Consider the following 7,742-nt stretch of genomic DNA (forward strand, 5'->3'; position numbering starts at 1 on the left):
GATTGTTAAATCAAAAAGAAAATCTTTTCGAATTTACAAGAGCTTTTATGGTTTTGACGTAAGCTGTCAAATTTGGCAGCTGGGTCAACAAAAAAATATGTTTGTTTTTAAAAGAGATTTCTTGTTGATTCAATCATATTTATTTTATTAAGCCTAAAAATATACGCAGTAGAAATAAAAATATGTTTATTGATTCAATTTTTAATAATTTGCGATTATTTTTATGTTTTGTTTTCTATTTGTTATCAACAGAATTACAATTAAATTAAAAAAAAACTTTCTGAGGCATAAAATCTCTCCGGTTCATGAGTTGATGGGTCGATAGGTAGGGTCCAGGTGTGGGAGCGACCTTCCTGGCGTTGGGAGCATTGGTACGCAGTACTGAAAATAAGATCGACGGAAAAAATCAAGGAAAAAAAGAAAAACTGTTTATATTATGCAACAGCAGCATACTTACTTACCTCTAGAGCTGAATCAAACGAGAATTTTTTTGTTATTGTTTACATTTTTGTCCGGGTTTTCACGAGGGAATGGTTGGTAGTTATTTTTGCATTCATGGCCCGGGGAATTGACACAACAAATAAATGTTAAATTAAAATTAACTATTGTTGGCTTGATAAAAGAATATTGTTATTTTTACAATAGTTGCAGTTGAAGAGTGGCTTATGAAAACAAAAAGAATCTTATTTTGAATTTATTTGAATAAATATTATCGAAACAATAAAATGCAACATAATTTCAACCGGAATTGTTTGTGTAAATACGAATAAAGTTTTTTTTAGTTCAATGCAAACAATTTTCTGTCCGTGTACCACTCATCCTGTATAGTCATCTTTTTCTTCTTCAGGATCGCTTACCACCCGCAATGAACGCTCGGTGCGGTTCGTAATATCAAATAGTGCTTCATGCAAACGAAAAAGAGATACAACCAGGATTAGTTTTTCAATGTAATAGTTTCATCTGAATACCCAACTAACCATATCTCAGTGACATTGTCTCACCCTAACATTTAAAGTTTAAATTCTACGGAAAACAACCGAGGGAAAAAGGATGCACTCACGGGAAACTACGAAGCGAACTAAACAGTAAACGAATTGCACGCTAAGAAAAAAGTATGCATTAATGTTTAAATTTTAAACAGTTTCGAGAAAACCCGCACTTATTCATAAAATGAATAAACGCTGTTTACTCATCGGATGAATAAACGCGTTTTTCTCGAAAGTGATTAAATTTTAATCATTAATGAATAAAGACGTTTTTCTCAAAAGTGGTTAAATTTTACACCGGAAAGATTTTAAATGGTTGTTTTCTCATATTTTCAAAATAATTTATTAAATTAGCAATAAAATAAAAAACCAATAAAAAGTTATGTGTATTTCTTGATGAATAAACACTTATTATTAAAATCTGATGATCGTGGGCATACATGATCGTGGGCCACACATGATTTCCATTGGCCGGAACTATTTGCGCCACGACGTTCTGCAGTATATCGATGAAATGGATCATGCTCTGTATCACAGATGATCCCGCAGTCAGCCAAACCCGCGGCGGGTGTAGACGAAGTCTTGTTGATTGTATCGGTCGGTGCTCCGCCAGTGGTCCATCCGCGATGATACCTTGCCATGCCGATGATGTTGTAAAACCATTTCAGCCTGCTGGAAGGAGGACGATTTAGTCTGATTCAGTCTATAAGCGAAGCATTGTGGTGTTAATACCTGGGGGGGGGGGGGACGTGCTGTCAAATCAGCCTACTGATCATTCTTGTATGAAACTGGCTCCAAACGTAAACAATCGCTGTAGGTTTCTTATGGCTTGTTTACGTTTGGAACCAGTTATGCGAGGCATGCGAGGTAGGCGACGATTGTTCGTATTTGACAGCCACCTCCCCCCCTCCTTGGTTAATACCATGGCAAGAAGAATATTTACAGTAGTACTTACTGCTTGGGAAAGACTGTAATGAACCGGAAATCATGTTGGGAAAGGTCATTTTAGTGATTGCTTTTCGGAAAAAAAAACTTCATTTTCGGTCCGCCACTCGATTGCGAAGGAAGTAGCAATTCCTGATTCCCACGTCTTCTGGTAGTTCTCACCGAACTCTGGAAATGAAAAGAGAATGATAAATTACTATTAAATTGTATCTATTATACTATAAACAATATATCTACCTGCGAAAAAGTTGATCAATGATGGCTGCCGCGTTTTCTAAAAATGATTGTTGTCAAGTTTTTTTTCAGCCAATAGTGAATAAAATTTAAACACTTCTGTTGAAAAATGGTTTTCTCTGGAAATGTCTAAATTGTATACACTTTTTTGCTATACATTTAAACCACTCTATGACAGCTCGAACAAGCTCCCAAAAGTGGTTGAAAAATATTCATTAATGCATAGACTCGTTTTTCCGTGTGGTGTTGACAGCACCGTAGAAAATCATCTTATATCGTCAGAGATTGACAGATTCTTATGAGAATTTTCGCTTGAGTACGAGGATAGTACGATGTCCGCGATTTCGCACAGACGTTTTCTAATGGGATTTAACCATAGGAGTGAAGAGTAGAAATCTCCAGATGGATTTCTAGTAAAGAGTTACAGAGCTGCGAACACACTCTAGTCGAGCTAAAGCCGACTCGAACCATGTAGCCCGAGCATAATTCGACCCGAGTCATGTAGATCGAGCATCATGGTCACGTCTAACGTTGGTCTAACGCTAACATTTTTCCTTTTGGGAAACAATCAATTCTAAAAATCGATAATCGAGATAAAAGATCGATCTCTCAAATATAGATCGCCCAATCCTACTGTGAATATCACGCTAACTTGAAAGTACCCATTAATGAGTAAAATTTAACACATTTTAGAGAAAAGTGGCTTTACTCATGAAATGAGTATAACCGACTTTACTCATTAATGAGTATTCGACGAATACTTCAGAAAATGGGTCTTTTTTATTCTTGATGCTTTTTTTGTTCATGAGTAAAAAGTATTCATTTTATTTCAAATTTTGCGTCAGGTGCATTCTGCCATCAAATATAAAACCAAGTAGGGGAAATGACGGCTTCGACATGACAGACTATTTTCGGCAACCCAAATTGAAACAATATTTTCACTGGATTTTCTTACGAAAACACTTCGCTGAATGCATGCAAACGATTCTTTATGCTTTCAGCTTCAATTTGACTATATTTTTACCACTGAGAAAAAGCAATCTGGCAAGGTTTTCTTGAAATGCAACACACGCACTACAAATTGTAGCTGATTTCGAGTTGCCGATAATAGAACAGCAGATTTACATGCAGTTCAAATGGAACGGTTGCCGAAGAAAAACTGGTTGCCGACAATACTCGCTCTCACTAGAGAAGATTGGAGCTTTGTAAAAGCGTTTCAAAACAGTTTTTGACATTTCTTTCGACTGAAATTGTTAGAGCAGCTGGCAGCAAAAGATTGTAAACAAACCAATACTGCATATGTGTGCGTTCCTTAGAGAAAAAGGCTATAGAAAGAACGTCGCTGCTTACACGCTAACTTCAAAGTACTCATTAAAGAGTAAAATTTTACCCATTTCGAAGAAAAGTGGCTTAACTCATGAAATGAGTAAAACCGAGTTTACTCATTAATGAGTATTCGACTAGTACTTCATAAAATGGGTATTTTTTATCCTTCGTGTTTTTTGGCAATGAATAAAAAGTACCCATTATTTTAATTACTTCATAGGGCTCATAACTAACAATAATAAATACGTCAGAGGTCCACTTAAGATCAACAAAACACTTTATTTATTTGAATGATGAAACAATGGCACATTCGAGGGCACATTCAACACTCAAAAGCATTAAAAAAAAGTCTACCGCTTGTGCTAAGCTGGAAATTATAAAAGGATTTTTGATTCGGTAACTTTTGCGTCCTTTTCTCCTCCTGGTACTTTGGCTTACTGTTGTATATTGGCATGAAATCCTGCAAAATCATCTCGTACAGCTTTCTAGAGATGACAAATTAGGATAGCCTGTAACGAACAAAGAGCATCATATGAATTGCAGAAAAATAAAAATAAACGAAAAATATTCTTACCTTCCAGTTTTTCGGGTTGAAAGTTTCACTTCCGCACTGAGCATGCTTCTAGCTTCTGCTCTTTGAAAATGTTAGCCATTTTAACTACAAGAACCCGCATAAACGCGAACCATAAATTGACCTTACCTAAAATGGTTAAAAATTGTTTATAATCCCTGCTTAAATTTAACTGAAATGGTTATGGAACTTTACATGAACGTTTAATGATAAAGTTTCAACCTTATGTATTATGGTTTTTTGGAACTGGACCTTACAAATAATGGGTTGTTAAGAACCATTACCGTTCCAAATTCTTGTTTTCTCCATACATTTTCGGAAAGAGAACTATATTAGAACCTTTTAACTTATGGTTTGAGAACTTTAATGGTAATGGTTATGGTAGTCAGTAAGGTCCACGAATGGTTTTGTAACATCGATCAACTTTATGTGGAATATATCGCGAATTGGTTGCCTGTAATTTACTGATTACCAATTCACGATATATTCCACGTAAAGTTGAGCGATAATACAAAACCATTAATGGACCTTACTGACTACCATAACCATTACCATTAATGTTCTCAAATCATAAGTAAAAACGTTCTTATATAGTTCTCTTTCTGAAAATGTATGGAGAAAACAAGAATTTGGAATGGTAATGGTTCTTAACAACCCATTATTTGTAAGGTCCAGTTCCAAAAAACCATAATACATAAGGTTGAAACTTTATCATTAAACGTTCATGTAAAGTTCCATAACCATTTCAGTTAAAGTTTAGCAGGGATTATAAATAATTTTTAACCATTTTAGGTAAGGTCAATTTATGGTTCGCGTTTATGCGGGAAGCCAATATCAAAAATGAATCAAAATTATCCGCTTTCCATTTTATGAAAATACCCCTTTTTTGACAGCTCGGAATGAATACACAAAATGAGTACAAGATACTCATTTAATGGGTAATTTGAAGTTAGCGTGTAGGTTGCCGAGAATGCGTACACAGAAATTCAAAACAACCCAAAATTAAGTTCTTTTCACTCATCTCCCATGTTCCGTACAATAAGCCAAATTTGGGTAAACCGGCTCAAAGTAGTTTGCATTTAAGCATGGCAAAAAAAATTACCCATCGCTAAGTTATTTTCAATTTTTTCTACCCAAAATTAAGTTCAATTAACTCAAATTTGGGTATATCGCATATTACTCAATTTTGGCTTCTCGTACGGAACTAGACGGTTGAGTCGAATCTTTCGTTCTATTTTTGACAACAATAGCGAGAGAAAATGAAACGGGCTGAGGTCAAATAACTCAAATTTGAGTTTAAAAAACCCAAGCGGTGGGTAGTTTTGTTTTTCTGTGTACGTAAATTCCCCTACACGGTAACCGCAAAATACTCAATAATGACTACAAAGTAAGCATTTTCGAGGGAAACTGGGACTACCCATTAAATGAGTAACATTTTACCCATTTATGAGTAGTTACAACTACAAAAACAAGTAGTAAGTATTCATTTTTGAATAACAAATACTCATAAATGGGTAATATTTTTACTTATTTCATGGGTAGTCCCAGTCTCCCTTGAAAATGCTTACTTTGTAGTCATTATTGGGTATTTTGGGGTTACCGTGTAGTACATTTTGGAAAAATGAATAAACATCAATCATTAAAACGCTTTAGGCCGTTCGCAATGCTGTTGTATTTTATAAGGACTGTTTCAATTTGAAACTAGAACAGAAACGCACCTCTCGCAATTGGAAGATTGCCGTAAAATCTCAACGCAGATGTCGCCACTGCATGATGATGATAATGTTGACAGACTGCATATAAAATTCGTGAAAATTAGCGTTAAATCATAATTTTCATCAAGCCTGTGTAAAATCCTTCCAATATAACATTCGAATTGAAGAAGAAAACGTTTTCACGATCAGACTGATATGCATCTTTGACTTTTCCAGTTGAACTTTCATTAGATATATTCATTTCATTTCGCGGCTCCATCAATGCTGCATTGTAAATATGATGTAAACAGAAGTAAATTGCTCAATTACTCAAAATAAAGATGATTTGTATTCTTGTTATCACTTTGAAGACCATCTAGCACCATTTTATAGTATGGTGCGTGTTGAGTAAAGCAAGTTCCGTTGCGTTTTCCGTCGAAAATTGTGAGTATCAATATGTTTTCTTAGAAAAGGCCAAAATGAACATTTATTTAATATTGGCGTCCTATACAACCAATTCTCCATTACCACCAGCATGATACAACCTTTCATAAGTAAATGAACTTAATTTCCACTTTCATCTTAGTGTAAATCTCACATATTTACCATTTTCTGAAAAATGCAGCTGCGCAGGAGGTAACCTCTCCCTGTGGGTGCAAACTTGTTATGCATAATTTGCCATGAAAACATCTCCGATCCATACCGAAATAATAACAAATAGTTTTCAAACACGCTTTCTTACACGATTCAAGCAAAAGTTTCCACGGGAAATTATTAGTTTTTCTTAATGGACCGATTTGCCCCAAAAAGCGTCTGTTTTACTTGGAAAATTTGGAGCTATCTTCCTTCTAGTAGTTCTCACTTCGAAATGTAGGTGGCGAAAGCTTGGAAAAGTTTCACTGCAAGACGCCAATGCTGAGTTGCAGTTTCATTATTCGAGCACTATTTTGAACCAGATTTGCAACTGCTCGACTATTCTGTTTTATTTCTGAGCGAGTTTGAAACACGAATGGAACTCTGTTTCAAATTTCTTTGGATGTGTTGAAGATGTTTCGAAGAGCTCCACAAATAAAAAACGGAGAACTTCATAGAGAACAGTAAATTTTATGGAACTTGATGATTACAAACATGTTTTAGAACTGTGCGTTGCGCTGATCGTGTTGCAGTTTTATTTTTGACAGTTTCAAATTATAGAATTGACGAGTAGTTTAAAACAATTTTGAAACTCAGCATTGCGAACGGCCTTTATATTGTTTATTGGCTCGGAATCAGGTGATCGAATTCTGCTTGAAACACTGCCGACATCTTAAAACCGGGCACCATCTTCAGTATCAGCCGACGTGTTGCAATATTCAGGGGAAAAAAGTTATCTGGTTGATAATAGTCACAGTGGTTCTTCCGTATGAGTCTTCCAGTTCGCCGTTTGCATGCCGTTCATCGACTGAGGATCCGGAACCATTCGCTTGTTAATTGCAGTTTCTTCTTCGTAGATCCCCGCTATCCTGAAATGGGACACATTTTTTTAGAAAATATTAATTTGCTTGATTATTCCACTTCTATTCCTTACCTCCAAACAATCCGCTTCAGTTTGTACACAGGAAGGCAATGCCGTTCTTTCCATAGCTGCAGAAGTCACGTAAATCCCGAACACGTAAAATTTCCACCTGATACGCGAAGATGGCGTCACTTTTATAATTAAAACCCTAATGAATATTTTTAACACATTGTTAGGGCTAAAACATATTTTTTCAAATGAATAAAAAGTACCCGCTTTTATATTTTTGAAAGTACCCATTTTTTGACAACTTAGAATAAATTCAAAAAATGAGTACAAAAAACGCATTTAAAGGGTACTTTTGTGTTAGCGTGTACTGTTATGGTGGTAAGCAGCCCAGTGGCAGGCGCGTAGGCAACATGTTATACCGTGACAGCGGGCCCAGCACAGCAAAATAAACGATTTGAGCCCGGGACATGCTGTCTACTGTC

The 7,742-nt window shown here is 35.7% G+C and overlaps 2 long non-coding RNA genes across 3 annotated transcripts; both read right to left on the reverse strand.

Annotated features, from left to right (window-relative positions):
• Positions 1-300: 300 nt before the first annotated feature.
• Positions 301-1,064, reverse strand: LOC135714767 (uncharacterized). Its single transcript, XR_010518888.1, has 3 exons — positions 978-1,064; positions 462-901; positions 301-381 (listed from the first exon to the last, which is right to left on the reverse strand). It is a non-coding gene; the product is annotated as an uncharacterized LOC135714767 (long non-coding RNA).
• A 363-nt stretch (positions 1,065-1,427) lies between these two features.
• Positions 1,428-2,366, reverse strand: LOC135714766 (uncharacterized). 2 transcript variants are annotated; one of them, XR_010518887.1, is made up of 3 exons: positions 2,169-2,366; positions 1,942-2,099; positions 1,428-1,655 (listed from the first exon to the last, which is right to left on the reverse strand). It is a non-coding gene; the product is annotated as an uncharacterized LOC135714766 (long non-coding RNA). The 2 variants fall into 2 exon arrangements; XR_010518886.1 differs by having other exon boundaries at positions 1,428-1,658.
• Positions 2,367-7,742: the final 5,376 nt, after the last annotated feature.

This window comes from Ochlerotatus camptorhynchus, unplaced genomic scaffold (assembly GCF_037179485.1).
Source record: "Ochlerotatus camptorhynchus isolate MF236.1 unplaced genomic scaffold, CSIRO-AGI_Acam_v1.1 ptg000711l, whole genome shotgun sequence".
Taxonomy (NCBI): domain Eukaryota; kingdom Metazoa; phylum Arthropoda; class Insecta; order Diptera; family Culicidae; genus Ochlerotatus; species Ochlerotatus camptorhynchus.